Consider the following 21,390-nt stretch of genomic DNA (forward strand, 5'->3'; position numbering starts at 1 on the left):
GGGCCTAACGACTGAGACTGGGGATCCAGTAGTGGCGGTTGACCAGAGGTTGCCATGGGTAATGGGTTACTAATGTCTGGGGTTTTAGGTTCTGGAACCAAATACAGAGAAGTCAGGCTCATAATGCATGTGATGATACGACCCAGGCTAGATATGAGTGGGACGGGGGACACACAGTTGTACTATTGTATGATGCACCGATTTTGCACATGGGCAGACGGCTGTGGGAGTTTCTTTTTAGTCTAGTTAGGTTCAATTAACCTACTGGGCTGGCAACATCCACCTACATGTGTAGCACACTACTGGGGAAATGTTCTGATCGCAACTTTGTTGTGTATTATTCACTTTGATGAGTATTTTGATGGTAAACGGGGTATGTTCTGAGGTATTCCGCCATGGCACTGGAACCTAGAACTGTTACCTTATTAATGATGTGGTGGGTGAGGGGGAGTTATACCGTGCATGCACAGTTGGGGAAGGCATGCCGTGGGTGGGGGGGGAGACACAAAGACCAAAGACGTTTGTTTCTAAGTATTTCAATATTGTTGTCTTGACACAAAGCAACTTGAAGTTTCGACACAAAGTCTCACATGGTTACACAGAGGCAGTCTCAATGACCATAGGGAATTGCGGAAAGTTCTGGCTTCTCTCACTAGGCGTTGTGTAGACATTGCTGTCCTGCAGGAGTCACCTTGCCTCCACACAGTGCACTGTTGCAGCATGGAGGATTGCGGGGTAACATACCCGCCTCGGAGTTCACATCTCATGCCCAAGGGGTACTGAGATGGGTGAATCCCAGATCTGACCTCCACCTGTAAGCACTGGAGACCGACCCCGAGGGACGCTTCGCTGTATCACGAAGCAGTGGGAGAGGGTTTGGTCTGATCATAGCTAACGTCTATGGCCCTAATTTTGATAACCCTGCCTTCTTAGCAAAGTTATTAGAGAGCATGAGTCGCTATGGCACATGTCCCTTACTCTAGGGTGGAGATTTTAATTGTGTATTAGATCCCAATTTAGACAGGTCAGGTGGCCCGCCTAGATGCCCGACTGCCTCCGCTCAATCCATTATGTCGGCTACCACCCAACTAGATCTGTGTGATGTGTGGTGCACACGCTCATAGGGCCTGGGAGGCTTCACACACTATTCAGCATATCATAACCTCCACACTAGGATTGATTACTTGTTTATTTCAAGAGATCTGTTTACACAGATCCGTGACTGTGTGGTTCTACCTCGCACGCTCTCGGATCACGCCCCAATTCAGATGACTTGGACAGCACGCAGACAGTCATACTTCCCTTTACTTGGAGGTTCCTCCATTATTCATTACTCAACCCCGCTTTTAAAGCGGAACTGGCTGAGGCCATTGAGACTTTTTTTTAGATCAATATAGGTTTGGTCAACTCTTTTGCCACAGTGTGGGCCACCTTTAAGGTGTACATCCTTGGGCTCCCCATGGCTAAGCACTCTGGAGTCCTCTGCACTTTTCGTAAGCGCCTCACAGACTTAGAGGCCACTTTAGCAACCCTAGAGCAGCAATTACTAACGGGAGCTGATGATGGTACCACGCAAGACCTGCAATGCACACTGGAAGAGTATCACTCGACAGCTGACGCTGAACTGAAGCACCTCAGCAAATATGCGACAGCACGCATAGACGGGGAGGGAGATCATCCAGGGTTGATTTTAGCTTCCCTGCTTAAAACCAGGAGAGAGAAGTCTAATGTGACAGTCCTACATAATGCGGAGGGGGAGTCCCTAACTGACCCACTCGATATAGCCAACAGATTTAAGGAATATTCTGCGTTACTTTATAGCTCTGAGGGTGGGTGTGAAGAGAAAGCTATTTTAGTTTACCACACCCATATTGAATTGCCTTGGCTGTTAAAGGGACACAGGGAATACCTAATGCGTCTGCTAGAAGTAGAAGAAATAACTGCAGCCCTAGCCGGGATGAAATCCAGTGGCGCCCCCGGAGTGGATGGTCTTCCTGTCTCATTTTACAAAGAGTTCAGGGACCTACTGGTCCCGCACCTACAGACACTGTTTGAGGAAATCATTGAAACCGGTGTAATGCCACCTTCAATGGGGGAAGCGCTAATTGTTACCATACTTAAACCGGAGACGCCTCCAACTGCTTGCACCTCCTACCTGCCGTTATCATTCCTCAATGTGGATACCAAAATGTATGCAAAGGTCTTAGCAACCAGATAATCTCTCCTCGTGCCACTGCTGATATCACCAGAACAAGCTGCTTTGTCCCTGGTAGAAAACTGACTCATAACCTAAGAACCGTATTTGGGGCTATACAACATACCCGACGGGATACTCAGGCGGTGGATGTCTTCCTCGACATGGAGAAGGCGTTTGACTCCGTGGAGTGGAAGTTCATGAAACATGTGCTGACGAGAATGGGGCTTGGGAGTGTCTTTTTGCAAATGGTGGGAGTGCTCCACAACTCCCCTACAGCTAGAATTAAGATCGGTGAACTGGTTACAGACCCTATTCACATCACTAGAGGTACACGGCAGGGGTGTCCACTCTCCCCATTGCTATACGCCTTGGTTGCCAAACCCCTTGCATGTGCGATGCGAGAATATCATAGCCATAGGAGTATACCATTTCCAAAATATAATTTGATTATATCCACGTACGCAGATGATACATTATTATATGTTAGAGACCCTGACCAGAATCTCTCGACGGTACTGTGCGCGGTAATTGTGTTTGGGACTAGGTCTGGCCTCAAGGTGAATTGGAATACATCGCTTATTTTCCCGCTGACTGCAGAGACGGTCCAATTCACGCCGCACTATCCCCTATGCTGGATGACAGAACCAGTTAGAAACTTAGGCATCAAAGTGCATACTGACTCGAATGGGGTCTTTGAAGAAAATTATGGGACAGCGGTGTCCAAACTGGAAGACGACGTGGACAGATGGATACGGTTACCCCTATCCCTAGTGGGTAGGATATTGATTATGAAAATGGTGGTCCTTCCACGGTTTCTATTCTTATTCACTAATATTCCTATTGTCCTCCCCAGGTCCTGTTTTCGGTTACTGACAACTCTGATGGTACGTTTGGCTTGGGCTAGGAAACACGCTCACGTTAAGAGAGAGATTTTCACACTCCCATACAGCATGGGTGGGCTTGGTGCTCCGGATCTAGAACTGTACTACAGGGCTGCGCAGGGAGCTCATGCGCATCACTGGATGCACGGTCCCACGGATGCTCCGCATTTTCGTATTGAGAATGTGGTGGCGGCCCCAACCCCATTGTCAGCACTTCTGTCTAAGCCTCCTGATCGTCGGACTGGGATACTTGACTCCATATTGCGACAACACATGCTTGGCATTACCTTCTGAAATTACAAGCGGGGGCCATACTTAACTCCCCTAAGACCCCGCTGGAGTGGTGCCACTGGGTGCCCCCGTGCAGGGAAAAAGGGGTGATTAGGGCCTTGGACGCTATAAATATCCACACGATTGAGGAGATGTTTGAGGAAGGTAAAGCGATATCGTGGGACGACACAATGCGGGAGGGTCGGACGGCTACTCCATTGACCCATTTTTACTTTCACAGGGTGAGACATTCACTAAGGGAGCTCCTGGGTAACGGGTTGGACAAGCCACCAGAGGTTGCTTCGCTCACATATGTTATTAAGGCTGAATCGTCAGTACGAATTTTCTCAAGGATTTATAACATAGCACAGGGTTACAGAGTCAACCACTACACCAAGGCTCAATTGGCGTGGCAGGCAGACCTGGGCCGAATGATTGATGATACAACTTGGAAGTACTGTTGTGAGAGTACGAAATGCTTTTCATCAAACGGGCGACACAGGCTGATACACTTCAAATTTTTAAATAGGGTATATTATACACCAGAGAGACTCTGTAGGTACAGTTTGCGTGACTCTGCAGCGTGTGAACGCTGTGGTGCGGACCCTGCAGATTTTTATCACCTGGCCTGGTTATGCCCTGGGTTGGCGACTTATTGGGAATTTATATTCAAGACACTTGGGGAAGTCACGGACACCAGACTCAAACCGGACCCTATGCTTGCTCTATTGGGATATTCCAAACATTTACCTAAGGGAATCAGAGGACTGGTAGATATAGGGCTCCTTGTGGCTAGGCGTAGGATTGCGATCTGCTGGTCCTGGGGCCCGACCCCCACTGTAATGGGCTGGACTCAAGACATGACGTATGGTAGTAGACAAACTGAATATTATAGCGAGTTATTACCTCCCCGCAATCGGCCTAAAAACTTCCGGGGGCTATACCAGGCCTATTTCGCTGTCAAGGCAAGTACCTTAAACCGTGCTGATTCTCCTGAAGCATAGCGCCGGAGCAATGAGCGCATGATATTTTTCCTGTTGCTGGACTGAGAGAAAGGCCTTGACTAATGGCCCCCTTTTCAATGCTTCATGATTAGTACTGTGTACTAGGCAAGGACAACATTGAAATGTAAGGTAAATGTTATTGATGTGAACTGAAAGGTGACTATATTGATACTGTATGCTATAAGAGACTACCATTGCCCCACTGTGTTGGACTTCTTGTATTTTGTATGTAGCAACAAGTATGATATGTCTCTGTTTTTTGTTATCAATAAAAAAGACTGTGGGTATCTGATCACGCTAAACCGAGGCAAGGTCATAAGTTCAGGCTGACTGTGATGGAGTTCGGGCTTGATACAGGGACCAGGTTATCACCACTGAAAAAGTTACTTTCTCAAAGTCCAGTGCATAGAGTTCAAGATTTCAGAATTTCATAGGAGGAGGTCAACTGATGATAGACAGGGGTCCACAACCTTGGAAGGCAAGTCTTGGGGAACATGAACTGATTCCAGCAGAGGTCAGCAGGGCTCAAGAAGGTCCAGTTGCAGATCCAGGCATGTCCAGTTGCAGGTCCAGGAAGGACCAGTTCCAGCTGGTCAGTTGCGCAGCTACAGGGACGCCTCTGGAGCTTGTTGTGTCCCTGCAGCTCAGAAAGGAAGGTCAACCAACTGACCCTTGGAGTCCCTCAGGTTAGCCTGGGATGAAGGGAGCAAGTTCAGCCCCCCTTCCCAAAGAGCATGCCAGGCCTTAAGTAGGAGGACAGTCCTCTGAAGAACAAGGCAGGCCTCAAGCAGCAGGGCAGTCGTCTGGTTGGGGAAGGGAACAGCTCTGCCCCTCTCATCCTGGTAGAGAGGCCCTCTCCCAGCTACACCCAGGTCCTATTGTTCTCTCTCTGGGCTCAATATGAATTCCTGATGAGGGGGCAATAAATAGACACAGGCAGCTGGAAACTCCTTAAAGGCCTTAGAAGCTTCTGGGTAGGAAAATGCCCACTTTTTAAAAGTGGCATTTTCAAAATTGCAATCTAAAATCTGACTTCAATTCATTTGAGTCCAAACATGATATTTCTACCCATTCCCAATCAAATGTTAATACTTATTAATGTAATAAGGTAACCCAATGTTATCCTACTGGAAAGGTAGGCCTTACAGTAGTGAAAAATGAATTTATGAGTTTTTCACTACCAGTACATGTAAAACTGAAAAAAGTCTTACTTTTTCAAAACAATGAACCTACATTAGGGGTGGCTTATATAAATTAACAAGCATTGGCATAGCCAATAGGTCTTGCCTTTGGAACCTTATAAGTGTTTAGTCATGCAGCAAATTATCCTGGGTGCTGTGCTGCCAGGGATTAAAGAGCTACACTACACACTGGGCAATGCTGTCTGATTCAGGAATACATGCTTGCCTCAGGAAACATTTATGGACACAATCCAGAGCTTTTTAGCACACAGATACAAAAACAAGGCCTCAGTGCAAGTCAGCAGCACTATAATATTCTGTGTACAACTGCATCAGTAAAGTATTGAACAGCCTTTGAAAAAAAGTTGTGAAGTACTTTCCATTCAAAACACTGCTCACAACATCCATTTATAAGTAATCCCTCGGCCCCACCCTTTGTCTTAGCCCCCTGGGTATTGGAGCAGTGGACATACCAACAACAACAAAATGCTCCCATTTGTTAGGTAGAGGGGAAATAATGAATAAACAGGGACAGTGCCTGCGTCACTTAAGCTCTGCACACCTAAAAACAAAACAACCTGACCTTGTGTAATGTAACTGTCGCTTTTGTAAAGCGCTTCAATACCTTTGGTTCAGTCGAGTTCACATTCTATAAAAATACCCCGAATAATTAATCTGACTTGTGTAATGTAACTAGTGCTCATGTAAAGCGCTCCAACACTTCCGGGTTGCTCAAGTTCACATTATATAATCAAAAATGCCTAACAGTCCCAGGAGAGCTGCTGTGATTGTGCTTTGAAATTAGAGCTCTAAGAGCAGGAGGACAGGAAGATGCAGTGGGGTGGGCATGTAGCACCATGCGAGGAGGTCGGAGGGACAAAAGCTGGTTCCATTTGTCAGGTAGAGGGGAACAAATGAATAAAAAGGGATAGCATAGGCATCACTTAATCTCCGTGCACCTAAAAGCGAAAAAATTTACCTGGTCGTGTGTAATGTAACTGGCACTTTTGTAAAGTGCTCCAATACCTTTGGGTGAGTCGAGTTAGCGTTCTTTAAAAATGCCCCAAAATATTAATCTTACCTTGTGTAATGTAACCAGCACTCATGTAAAGCACTACAGCGCCTTTCCAATATACCATGAACATTGTCTCAAAGTCCCTGGGGAGCTGCCGTGAATGTGCTTTGAAATTAGAGCTCTGAGAGGAGGAGGATGACAGGAAAAGGCATCAGGGCAGGCATGCAGCGACATAGGAAGAGGTGAGATGGGCAAATGCTGTTCTCATTTGTCAGGTAGATGGGAAATAATAAACAGGGGTGGTGCCAGCATCTCTTAATCTACACACATCTAAAAACAAAATAATTAACCTGACCTTGTGTAATGTAACGCACTTTTGTAAAGCACTTCAATACCTTTGTGTCAGTCAAGTTCGTGCTCTGTAAAAATGCCCCCAAAACTTAATCTGACGTTGTGTAATGTAACCAGCGCTCATGTAAAGCGCTCCAACACCTTCAGGTCACTCGAATTTACATTATATATAAAAGTGTCGAAAAAATGCAATAGGAGTTGCCCAAGCCTTGCCCTTAACTATGCTGCAAGGTTGGGCTGCTGAAGGTCATGTGACCAAGAAGCGAAGCGGTAGGGGTTTGAAGGAAATCCTCACACTTTGAAGTCAGAAAAAGTTAAAGAGGCACCCTCGAAAACAGCATCTGAAGTGTCTGGCATTTCAAATCAGTGTTTGAATCGGACAGGGAGATTAAGTGACGGGTGCCAAAGCAGATCCACCGAAGATAGGCAAACAGTGAATTGAGCAGGAATCAAAGAAAAAATAGCTCCCCCAATTGAACACATAAACAATGAAGCATAATGTTAACAGTAATTGGGTGGTGCTCTGTGGGAGGAAAACAGCCGCAAAAAGGAGGGACAAAGAGGAAGGATTAACCACTAGCAAAAAAGCATTTTTGAATGACAATCGAAGGGACGAATAAAAAGGCAAAGGCAGTCTGTAGGCCCACAAAGTGAATACAGCATGTCTTGAAGCTACAGCGCATGTGCTGCCTAGGCCTGACCTGAAAATTAAGGTTTAGGCCTGGAAAAAGGTTCATTATTCCAGGTCGAATTAGCAGTTAAAAACTGCACATCAGGCTACAATGGCAATCCTGAGACAGGTTTTAAAATAATGCTTTTAGTGGGTGGCACAATGAGTGCTGCTACCTACTAGCAGCATTTGATGTACAGGCCCTTGGTACCCGTGGTACCATAAATAAGTGACTTGCAAGTACAATAGATATACCCATCAGATGAAAGCCAATTGTACCATGTTTTAGGGGGAGAGCACAAGCACTTTAACACTGGTTAGCAGAGAGTCCAAACCAAATCCTAAAAGCTAACAAAAACAGGCTTGGAAAGCAGGCGTGGTGAAGGTAAAATGTTTGGGAGTGACCCTGAAGAGAGGGCCACGTCCAACAGGCAGGGTATATGATATGTAAAAAGTAGGGCATGTATACTTAGTATGTCGTGGCAGTTACAAATCTCCAAAGTCGTTTTTCACTCTGGAAGGCTGGCGCTCCATGGTAAAGTGATGGGTTATATTATAATACCTTATAATGTATAACTTCGGTTTGGAAATATCTAGAACCCATTTCAAAGGCTCAAGTTCATAAGAAATTATAATACAATCTGATGGTAACGTCGGATTTTAAATTACTATTTTGAAAATGCCACTTTTAGAAAGTTGGCATTTTCCTGCCTCATAGCCTCTGGTACCACTTTCAAAGATAATACCCAACTGTCACCTGGCAGCCTGCAGGGAGGTGTGAATTGCTCTCAGGAAATGGAATAAAAGAGCCATGGCTAGTAAGAGGTGTGATCTCCTCCTAATCAGATGGCCTGGGGGAGATGGCCACCAACTGTGCAAGCTTCAAAAGAGGCAGCCCCTGTCACAGTCAAATGTAGCTCACAACTTGGCCTGCCCCAGCCAGTGTCCAAGTAACATCAATCCCAGTGGCACTGATCCCAGTGGGCAGAAAACCTTCCCAGAAAAGGTTTTGCAGGGGGAGTTGCTCATTTCCCAAGACACATTTCAGGGTTGTGCCCAGATCTCAGACCAAGGAAGAAAGATTCTGCAATGTTAGATTTTGCAGAGCATGGCAATTTGGGATTTTTTATAGCCAAACTCCCAGGAAACAATATCAAAGTGTTTAGCGCTGCCCATGGGATCTTTTGCCCCATTGATTAGGAAGTCACCCTACCCACAAGCTAGTGCCAGGCATAAATGTGGCACCCCTGGATTCCTTCTTCACAACACCGCTGGACCTGAAGATGAAAGAAGAAGGACGGCGCCTGCTGAACCCTGACTTCAGAAAGAGGACTGCACCTGCTGTAACCTGTGGAGAGAAGCCCCAAGGGTTGGACCTGCTCCCACTTGAACCCTGGACAAAGGAGTGGACTTCAAGGGCTAGTTGACTAGCCTCCTGTGAAGCAATTCCAACTGGACTTGCCCTGGACTCTGCTGGTGTACTCCAACTGCCTAACCCTAAAATCTAGGAATTGGTACCTTTTTGAAGAATTTATTGCCAAAAGAAGCAGAGGCTACCACTGACCACCACCAAAAAGGAGCCACCGACATCACACTGATTCAACTTTCTGGTTTGCTCAACTGAAAAGATCCTGACTTCCCAAAAAGTTTCTTAGCCCAAATATTGAAATCTTCACCAGGCAAAGTATGTAGCCATCAGATGACCTTCCTTTGGCATGACATTCAAATTGCCCCCAATTGGAGCTTCCCCACCAAAAGTCAACTTCTTCACTGGGACTTTGGCCGATGGCTATACAATCTTGTGGAACCCATCTCAGCTGCATTCTGCTGCTTTGCACCACAGAAGATTTTTTACTTCCATTCCGGAGACTAAGGACCTCATTTATAATTTGGTGGAAAGCCTGTCATTCCTCCTGGGGGACAGAGGAAAATTACTCCATCCCCATGTTAGAGGTACCCCCTTGAGAATGTATTAATTACCGCCAAGCAGGTGGTCATTTATAATGCATTGACAGGAACAGCTATCACAGCAATTCCTGATAATATATTTCACTGATCGGTGCAGGGCTGCGTCAGCATGATGATGAGCCCTGCACCAAACAGTTGTCATTTTAATTTTCAAAAGAAATCTCAAGTGGGTTTTTCTTTTTGAAAATAAAAATAGTAATGCTCCCTTCACCAAGGTAGTTGTCTTCAATGAATGATGAATGAATTATATCATTTATATAGCGCAACTTTCACTCCGAGGAGCACCTTGGCGCTGATGCAGAGAGGTAGAGGTAGGAAAGCCATAAGAGCGGTCGAAAACTGATCAGATAAGTGCAAACACTATATTATCTGGGGCAGCAAAAATACAGGTTTTCAAAAGTTTCTTGAACATGGGTTCTGACTGCGAGAGTCTGAGATGAGTGTGCAAACTATTCCAAGCTTTTGTTCTCAGGACTGCCATCAACTTGCCCCCCCTGGAAGTCAAATGAAAGCTGGGAGGTGCTAGAAATATTTCAGAGGATGATCTCAGTAGCCGTTGAGTAACATATGGTTTTGATTCTAGTCCTGAGGTATTTAGGTCCTGTTGACCTAAAAGTTCTAAAGGTGAATACTAAGAGGCATATTAACAAGGAACGGGGAAAATTAACGGTAAGGGCACTTAGCGTTAATTTTTTTAACGCCCGCTATCGCTGGATAATATCGCCTGGTTATCGCGTTATTAACAAAACGAACTGCCTAGGCGATAAAAAATCCAGCGATAGCGGCATTTTGGGAGGTTATCGCTGATAATGCAGCGATAAAACTACAAGGATAGGGATATCCTTGTTGATAGCCCATGGTGGACTTAGCCATGTAATCCATCTCCCATTGCATTACATGGCTAAGTCTGAAAATTAGCAGACGTAAAAAAGCAGCGTTAACCTTGGTTAGCGCTGCTTTTTTTGTCTCTAACAGGGTTAGCGTGAAGCTTGATAATAGGAGAAATGTCGCTTAGTAACATTTCTCCTATTATTTTGCTCTGCAACGCCCACTTTGCATCTCATTAGAGATGCAAAGGGAAGCGTAGTGAAAAAAGGTGCTAACATGCGATTTTGCATGTTAGCACCCTGTTGTTGATAGGGTGATACCGTTTCTTTGGCTTTTAAAGCCAAAAAAGCAGAGATAAAGCCCTTGTTAATATGCCCCCAAGATCTTTAAAAGAATCCTTTTATGTACGGGCAGCCAGTGGGGGGTTTTGAGTACCGCTGATGCCGAGGACCCTCTTGGCAATTTTAATACCAGACGGGCTGCTGCGTTTTGGACCATCTGTAGTTTTTTTAGGACTTCCTTCTTGGCTCTTGCGTTTAGGCTGTTACAGTAGTCTAGATGAGACAGGATTAAGGCAACTGTGAATGTCTTTCTAGATGCGACTGGAAGCAGATCAAAAACCTTTTAAAAGGTTTTTATCATGTGGAAGCCAGTGCCGGCCACCGAGAGAGTTTGTTGGTGGAAGGATATTGAAGTATCATATCTTATCCCCAAGTTCCTGACAGCATTCACTGTGTTAGGAGGGGGTGCAGTGTCAGTCGGCCTCCACTGCTTGGGTGTGAAGATGTTAGATTTCCTGAGCAGCATGATCTCTGTTTTTTGGCTATTGCATTTGAGATGGTTCGATTTCATCCAGTCGATGACGGTGGAGAGGCAGCGCTGAAAGTTTTCCTCTGCCGTGGTGAAATCTTTGTCTAATGTTAGGATTAGCTGAGTGTCATCTGTATATGAGATAGACTCGATGTCAAAAGATGCAATCAGGTTGAGCAGAGGTGCCATATATATTGAAGAGTGTTGGGCTCAGGGCCGAGCCCTGTGGGACACCAGAGTGCAAAGGTTTCTCAGTCAATTGGTAGTGGCCGAGGGTTACTATTTGTCTCCTGTTCTCAAGAAATGATTTTAACCAGGCCAAGGCCTTGTGTGAGATGCCACTTGCAGCTAATTGCGAGGGGGTATTATTTGCATGTTACTATCCCTCACCACCAGAGTTTGCCTGGCAGTGACGAATAGTACAAATATAGCTATATGTCTCCCCTCCTGATTGGGTGGCCAAACATATAGTCATTTCTCTGACTCGACCTATTAAGGAGTAGTCCCATTACTTGAAGAGAACTACCACCCACTTCAACTATAACCCACTTTCTGAGAACTGGCAAGTGCATGAGATAAGAATGGCACCACTCCATCACTTTCTCAGACCATTCCTGCACCTGGGAAGACACCATATGAAGAAGACAGAATGAAAGAAAAACCTTGACTTCTGACCCATTCTGGAAGAAGAGAACTCAAAGAATTCTGACTCCTGCCACAGGAACTAGAACTGCTCTCCATGTGTCAAGTGATTGCCCTCCTGACTCCACAAGGGAACAGATGACCAGAAAGGACTGGACCCTGCAGAAGACCTGGTTGGGCAGAAACATGGTGCCTAAAAGCCTGGCCTGAGGAGGTAGGGCAGGAGGATTGACAAGAAGTAACACTCTCAGCAGTTTAATAAAAGTGGGACTTAGTCATTTTTTCCACCTCCAGAGGACCAGGACAATGTGCTGAGGTTGGCCCAGGGAGGTAGCACTCAAGGAAGGTAAGAAGAATAGGTTTATCTCACTTTGAACTTTTTGTGATGCTAAAACGGGTTAAGTCGGAATTTTTGGTTACATTATCTAGCCTCCTGGAGCTATGCCTAGCTACAGCTTCCAGCTTTGCCTCACTGGAGGAATTTTTTGACCAAAGTCTGAAGAAAAATCTAGGAAGGGAACTGGGACAAGATGCAAATCAATTTAACCTGCAAAGTGTCTTCAGTGGTAACAAAATACAGCTTTGTCTTGCTCGGAGTATTTGGAACTCAAACAAAAGCTACAGTGAGGGCTCAACAATGCTCTATCCAGCTTCAGGTGACCTTGGCCAGCTTCAGCCTTGGGCCTTGTCCCTCTGTAGAATGAATTCAAGGGGGTCTCCATTACGCATCAATTTATTTGCTGGCAAAGGTTTTAGACTCTGTTTCAGAGACTTAGGGGCTGATTTAAAGTTCAGAGTACGTATTTCTTTCCATCAGTGTGATGGAGTAAATATTCCACCCCCCTGATTTGTAACCATACTCCAAATTTAGAGATGTGCACCAGATCAGTGGACATTTTTTACATTGGCAGGAAGCACCTGTACAATCCATCTTGGGTGAAACACAGACTCAGTGTAGTGATGAACGTCTCCTTTAGTCTAAAGGCCTAGGTTATTCAGCTAGTTACATTTAAAATCCAAAGGTCCTTAACAAATAAAAAGAATGTTTTATTGTTGGTCAATTATCAAATGGTTTCTTTGTGAGTCTCTGGATTATTGAATCGTCTGTTTTTGTTTTATTTCTAGGTACAGCTGGTACCCCAGACCGGAGTACCTTGGAAAAGAGAAAACACAAGTGCTCTGTAGGAGCAATTACTTTTCAAGAACTATTCCTAACTAGTCTCTATATGGTTCCCTGTCTGAAGATTTCTGTCTTTTCTCTTCACTTTCTCTTTTCCTTTTTTTCTCATATTTCTTTTGTCCTTTCTTTTCTATTCATCCGTTGCTCTGTATTTTCATCAACTTTAGGAAAGGCTGGATGTATATATAGCCTGACATCTAGGTATACTTCTACCTGGGGAGTCTTTCTGAATTTTACACACCTCAGAATAGCAAATTGAAGTAAATTACTCCTCATTCCTGGAAAAATGAAAAGATAGTTTGGAATGAATTAAAGAATTGTGAAATGTGAAAAAAAGTCTATACTGCCTTTCCATGGCCATACTAACTACTCTTCATATTATTTTAATTATCCAGTATTGAGGTATCTTTCATAGATTCACATTCTTGAATCATTCCCCATTGTCGAAGTGGGAGTCCCACGCTACCATAATCAAGCAGTATGATAAATGTATCATAGGCTATAATGGCCCTAGACCATGAGATTAATAGCCTATTTATGTCCTTTTTAAAAACAGACCAAAGTTTAAAATATAACCAATCAGTTGCTTGCACCCTTTAGAACACTCTCTAGAGAGCAAATACGAAATAGGTCGCACACTGCTCGTCATACCAGAAAATAGCCCCATAGAACTCTGGATAATGTAGTGGCAGCGGTGAGTACGCCTATGCCACGAGTATGTCAGTATTATGCCATCCCTGGACACGTGTTTCGAGGTAATTGCCTCTCGTCAGCAGGGAGCAGGTAGGTATGTGGGGTGCCGAGTAGACTGCCAAAATATCAAAGGTATAGTACCTCTCACGGCGCGCAGGTGCGGAACCAAGGCTCGTCAGCCCAAGTCTTTCGAGAGAGCTTAAATGCAAATACGAAATAGGTCGCACACAGCTCGTCATACCAGCAAATAGCCCCATAGAACTCTGGATAATGTAGTGGCAGCGGTGAGTACGCCTATGTCACGAGTATGTCAGTATTATGCCATCCCTGGACACGTGTTTCGAGGTAATTGCCTCTCGTCAGCAGGGAGCAGGTAGGTATGTGGGGTGCCGAGTAGACTGCCAAAATATCAAAGGTATAGTACCTCTCACGGCGCGCAGGTGCGGAACCAAGGCTCGTCAGCCCAAGTCGCTCGAGAGAGCTTAAATGCAAATACGAAATAGGTCGCACACTGCTCGTCATACCAGCAAATAGCCCCATAGAACTCTGGATAATGTAGTGGCAGCGGTGAGTACGCCTATGCCACGAGTATGTCAGTATTATGCCATCCCTGGACACGTGTTTCGAGGTAATTGCCTCTCGTCAGCAGGGAGCAGGTAGGTATGTGGGGTGCCGAGTAGACTGCCAAAATATCAAAGGTATAGTACCTCTCACAGCGCGCAGGTGCGGAACCAAGGCTCGTCAGCCCAAGTCGCTCGAGAGAGCTTAAATGCAAATACGAAATAGGTCGCACACTGCTCGTCATACCAGCAAATAGCCCCATAGAACTCTGGATAATGTAGTGGCAGCGGTGAGTACGTCTATGCCACGAGTATGTCAGTATTATGCCATCCCTGGACACGTGTTTCGAGGTAATTGCCTCTCGTCAGCAGGGAGCAGGTAGGTATGTGGGGTGCCGAGTAAACTGCCAAAATATCAAAGGTATAGTACCTCACCGCTGCCACTACATTATCCAGAGTTCTATGGGGCTATTTGCTGGTATGACGAGCAGTGTGCGACCTATTTCGTATTTGCATTTAAGCTCTCTCGAGCGACTTGGGCTGACAAGCCTTGGTTCCACACCTGCGCGCCGTGAGAGGTACTATACCTTTGATATTTTGGCAGTCTACTCGGCACCCCACATACCTACCTGCTCCCTGCTGACGAGAGGCAATTACCTCGAAACACGTGTCCAGGGATGGCATAATACTGACATACTCGTGGCATAGGCGTACTCACCGCTGCCACTACATTATCCAGAGTTCTATGGGGCTATTTGCTGGTATGACGAGCAGTGTGTGACCTATTTCGTATTTGCATTTAAGCTCTCTCGAGCGACTTGGGCTGACGAGCCTTGGTTCCGCACCTGCGCGCCGTGAGAGGTACTATACCTTTGATATTTTGGCAGTCTACTCGACACCCCACATACCTACCTGCTCCCTGCTGACGAGAGGCAATTACCTCAAAACACGTGTCCAGGGATGGCATAATACTGACATACTCGTGGCATAGGCGTACTCACCGCTGCCACTACATTATCCAGAGTTCTATGGGGCTATTTGCTGGTATGACGAGCAGTGTGCGACCTATTTCGTATTTGCATTTAAGCTCTCTCGAGCGACTTGGGCTGACGAGCCTTGGTTCCGCACCTGCGCGCCGTGAGAGGTACTATACCTTTGATATTTTGGCAGTCTACTCGGCACCCCACATACCTACCTGCTCCCTGCTGACGAGAGGCAATTATCTCGACACACGTGACCAGGGATGGCATAATACTGACATACTCGTGGCATAGGCGTACTCACCGCTGCCACTACATTATCCAGAGTTCTATGGGGCTATTTGCTGGTATGATGAGCAGTGTGCGACCTATTTCGTATTTGCATTTAAGCTCTCTCGAGCGACTTGGGCTGACGAGCCTTGGTTCCGCACCTGCGCGCCGTGAGAGGTACTATACCTTTGATATTTTGGCAGTCTACTCGGCACCCCACATACCTACCTGCTCCCTGCTGACGAGAGGCAATTACCTCGAAACACGTGTCCAGAGATGGCATAATACTGACATACTCGTGGCATAGGCGTACTCACCGCTGCCACTACATTATCCAGAGTTCTATGGGGCTATTTGCTGGTATGACGAGCTGTGTGCGACCTATTTCGTATTTGCATTTAAGCTCTCTCGAAAGACTTGGGCTGACGAGCCTTGGTTCCGCACCTGCGCGCCGTGAGAGGTACTATACCTTTGATATTTTGGCAGTCTACTTGGCACCCCACATACCTACCTGCTCCCTGCTGACGAGAGGCAATTACCTCGAAACACGTGTCCAGGGATGGCATAATACTGACATACTCATGGCATAGGCGTACTCACCGCTGCCACTACATTATCCAGAGTTCTATGGGGCTATTTGCTGGTATGACGAGCAGTGTGCGACCTATTTCATATTTGCACTCTCTAGAGAGGCTGAGTCTCTCAGATTTTCACCCCACGTCGTATGTCAAAGGAGTCTCCCTGAGCTCTGCTCAGTTTTCTTTTTCAATGAGGCTTTTTTTTCAACCTTAAATATACTATGTAGGATAATTAAGGCATTTTCCATCCCTGCAAGACCCGTGGGGAGAAAATGGTTCATGTGGATGACCCACATAGAGGCTTCATCTGCTGCTTCTATTCATAGCATGAGGTAAAACTGTGCAAAATCTGTCACACTTTCTCATCTAAGACTTTAAGGGATAGCGAGGGCACGCTACTCTTGTGGCGTCAAAAGACAAGGTCAGAGAAAACATCTTCAAAAGAAGACAGCGATGCCTCTTCCAAGTCATGCAGGAGAGCCAGATTCCATGAGGGGCTGTCTGAGGAGGCCAAGAAATGTTCCAAAACCTCCTAGCAGGCTAAAGGCTCTCATAAAAAGGAGAAGCATACAAAATTATCCTCAGAGTCAGCTTTGTCTTTGCATCTACTCCTTTGGCTAAAGAGGGAAAGCCTTCTTCTGCCTCGTCATCAGATCTAGTGAGGCACAAATCCTCTCAGAAATCCCTGTCCACGGTGACAGCACGTTCTACGCCGCGCTTATCAACGACGACAAGTACCACCCTCTCGTCATCGAGAACGTTGACGGCACCAACAATGATTACGATGGCCATTGGTGCTCCCTTCTTGTCAATGAGAATTCTGCCATCAACGAAGATCTCATCGAAACAGAAGCCATCCACGAGATCATCAACGACATAACACTCGATGACAGAGCCAATTACCCCGCCGACGATGACCCCGTCGACGTCAGCTCCAGTGCTTCTAGAGACGCGATTCGATCTTGCTGACGATGGCACCGTCAACGTCATTGTCTACATGGCATATTGCCAAACTTTCCAAGCCGTTTCTGTGCCCTGAGGTCACTTCCCCAAGCAAGGTCTCACCTTTGCCCCCAAACCACTTGCTGGACTTGGAGGAATCCGATGACGACGTTCTATATGGGACAGCTAATAGCCCTTCAGTGCTGCATGTGAAGTGTCAGGAGGAGGACGAGGACTATGATGATGAGGAACAATACTACCAACATTATTACCTGCCTCCTCCTAGGCAATTTGAGACTTATAGATATTACTTGAACCCTCCTAGAGAGGATACTACGCACCTAACAACCTCCTTCAGGACTTGGCGGCTTTGTTGTCAGATTACAGGAAGTGTTTTCTTCAACCTCAAGAAAAGCGTACTGAGGCACAACCACAGCAGCCCACCGCCCTCCTTACTCCACCTGTGCTTCCGCCTCCAACAACTAGACTGACGCTTTGGCCCCTGGCAATACATCCTACAGACGATCCATCCTCTTCTGATGAGAACACTGAACAGGGCAAGATTTATGACCTTCCTCCTCCAGAAAACTGGGATGACTATGTAATTCCTCCACCTCCACATCAATCTGTAGACTCTCCTCTGAAGGATATCGGCAGTTTTCACAATCTGAGAGAGCGGCTACCAGATTCCACCTTCCTTTGACAGTGAAGCAATCAGACTGCTTCCTTTATGACTTTAAAGAACAGACAAGGAAGTCGGTACGCTCCATCCCTTTTATCGATTATATTTGGCAGGAAGGGCTTAAAGTCATGAAAACTCCGGCCATAGTGGCAGCTCTCTTCCCTTGGATTAACACGAAGTACAGGGCCCGAAGGATTGCCATTTGTGCCTCACAGGGCACCCCAAGCCTGATTCAGTCACATCTCAGGTGGAGCAGAGGAGATAAAAAAATCCATCAACCCCTATTACAGTGACACCTGACAAGGAGGGGCATTGCTTGGATAATATTGGCAAACGCTTCTCCACCATGTCTGCCATAACTGTATGAGCAACTAACGCTTTGGCTATTTTTGACCGATATGATCACCTGATGTGGTCTGATATAGGTGCCATGTTCGACCTCATCCCACAGGACAAGAGACAGGAAACCAAGAAAATATTGATGGAAGGAGAGAGCGCAGCCTCGGAGGTGATTGCTTTACAACCGCCATTGTCAGTATCAATTCCGACCGGCCGATTATGATACAGCCAGTTGGAATTGAAACCGGCCAGTCATTCCGGCTGGCTTCCAGTCAAAACCGGCCCATAATCCATGGGGACGGCAGTTTACGCTGTCCTGATTACGATGCATGGTTTCCGGCATGGTTTCCATGCTGGCCTTTCCGACATTAAATCCTGCTGGAAAGCCTGTTTGGGGGGCCCCTAGCAGGCCCCCCTTTCCTTTTACGACCTCCGGTTGGTGCCATGGAGGCACCTATGGTGCCCCGCTGTTAATCCCTGAACCCTGTGGCAGGCACCTTGAGCCCACGGGGTGCAGGGATTAACACAATCTCCCATTTCTCTATGGGAGCTTGTGTTACGGCCAGTTTATGGCCGTAACACAAGCTCCCATAGAGAAATGGGAAAATGCGACCACACCATGTGCGGTTGCATCATAATTAGGCGGCAGAGACCGCCGACTGGAGGTCAGTTGATCCCGTTTTATACACGGACATCGTAATAGGACCCTTAATCTCCATCACCCCATGCATGAGGGAAGCGTTGAGATGCTGGTATCTCAGATTGCATCTTTCAGAAGGCCTCACCTTTCTGTCATTGATTCTAGATTTGCTCGTCACACCGGACGCCTCTATGGAAGGCTGGTGTGGCCATTTGCAGGACCTACAGAACAAACGGAAATGGTCCTCATTTAAAAAACAAATGCACATCAACAGCCTGGAGCTCAAACCGATGTTCCTCTACCTACAGGCTTTACTCTCTAGGATCTCAGGATCCTCAGTGCTGGTTCATACAGACACCATGACCAGAAAGATCTCTTCGCTGGAGGAGATCAAGACTATGAATAATGCCTTAAAGATATCATCATTACATTGGTTAGCTAGCAATCATTTGAAACTAAATGCACAAAAAACGGAATTCCTACTAATATCCCCTCCAAAATGCTCCAAAGATGTGGAGAAGTGGACCAAACAGATCGCGGCTCTAAATTGCACCCCTGTCCTAGTTGACTCAACCAAATCACAAGGAATCACGCTGGATAAGAACCTAAACATGCAAGCCCACATCGAATCAATAGCGAAAAGTGCCCGTTTTCACCTGGACTAGCTTAGAAAAGTGAAACCACTCATTTCTATGTCAGACCTCAAATTGGCAGGTCAATCATTAGTCATATCAAGGATTGAATATGGTTGTACAACATTAATATGACTACTTAAAATCTCCACAGCACCACTAAAAGCCTGTCTCAATGCGGCCGCAAGACTCATTACAGGTTCAAGAAAATACAACCACATTTCTCCACACTTGAAGGCGTTAAACTGGCTACTATATGCCAGAATTCAGCTTAAACTGGCATGTATGACCCACAAAGCTCTCCACTACAAAACGCCAATGTACTTAGCCCAGAAAATTGAGTTATCCGGTGGAGGCAGACTATCCCAAAGTGCCAGAGACCTGTTGCTGAAACCTCCCATCTTTCAGAAGAAAACATATGACAGAGCATTTGCCGGAGCTGCCCCCTGAATCTGGAACTCACTCACTCCAAACATTAGAAAGATTCCAAACACATCGACCTTCAAGAGGGAAGCGTAGATCTTCCTAATGAGTAAATTCCTACCCTTAAACAACACCTGATCATAATCCACATCGTGGTCTGATGCTAGGCGCTGCCTTGTCCTCGCAGTTATGGATGCATCCTGCCCAAGAAAGATCACAGAGACATCATAACAGTCCTCCCCAATGATCAAAGAGTTAGTGCCAAGTAGATCTGATATAGGAATTTGCCTCAACAGGACAGCAACGTATGTAAGAATAAACTTCCCAGATAGAGACACAGGCACCTGGGCAGTACAGTACTACAATTAATGGATCCTACTCTCGTTATTTTTGTAACCAATACGAAAGGTACGCATCGAAAACATATGTACAATAATACTGCTATAGTTGTTGTAATGAAAACTATCGTACTACATGTAAATGTAAAGCGCTCTGATACCCATGGGTCATGTTTGGGCTATATAAAACACAATAAATAAATAAATGTAATACATCAACAAACAGGGAGAAACAAAATCTCTAACACTCTCCCAAGAAGCCTAAGGGTTTTGGCTCATCGATCATGGGATATACCTAAGAGCTGAACACGTTCCGGGACTTCGCAATTCTCTAGTAGATGCACTCAGCAGGACAAAGGACTGTTGCCATGAGTGGGAACTAGATTAATATCAGCTAGACAAGGTGTTCTTGAGAAGGGGGAAACCAGCAGTTGACCTCTTTGCTATGGACAGCAATACCAAATGCTACTTTTATGCCATCCCTCTCCTAAGATCATGGGGGAATGCCATTTTGATGCGATGGTCTGGGATATATGAATACGCCTTTACCCCCATCCCACTGGTTCCCAAGATCCTCACCGAGTTGAAGGCAGAGTGCTGTAGTCTTCTGCTGATCGCCCCCCAAGTGGCCCAGGCAGCACTGGTTTTCAGAGCTTCTCCTCCTCTCAGAGGTCAAACCCATTCACCTTCCATCAATCCCATCTCTTTTGACCATGGACAGGGGCAAGATATATCACCCGAAGCCAGCATCTCTTCAATTGCATGCATGTCACCTGAATTCTATGAATTTCGGGATACAAAGATCACACAGGAATGCAGGGATATTCTCTCCAGGTCTAGAGCGGATGACATAAACAAGACACACAGGTTAAAATGGAAAAGATGAATAATCATCATCTGTTCCGCTCTTCTCCAGAACAGATCTTGCCTTATCGCCACTCCCTGACTAAGTCAGGCCTGGTTTATGTATCAGTAAAGGTCCACCTCGCTGCAATCTCTTGATATAAATATTCTTCTACGACTTCGTCTCTCTGTTCTACAAGACTCATTAATTAGTGAAAAGGTTATTCTGAACCTTCCCTCTTGCGAGAGCTTCTCCACTGGAATGGCATCTTAACGTGGTTCTCTCACAACTCATGAAGAAATCTTTAGAGCCCATTCATCAAGCTGGCTTCAAATTTTTTACGTGGAAAGTTGCTCTTGTCCTCACCCTCACATCTACCAGAAGGATTAGTGGGACACAGGCTTTTACCACCAAAGAACCTTTCCTTTGCTTAATGGATGACTCTGTGGTTCTCAGGACAAATCTTAAATTC

The sequence above is a fragment of the Triturus cristatus genome, chromosome 7 (genome assembly GCF_964204655.1).
Source record: "Triturus cristatus chromosome 7, aTriCri1.1, whole genome shotgun sequence".
Classification (NCBI taxonomy): domain Eukaryota; kingdom Metazoa; phylum Chordata; class Amphibia; order Caudata; family Salamandridae; genus Triturus; species Triturus cristatus.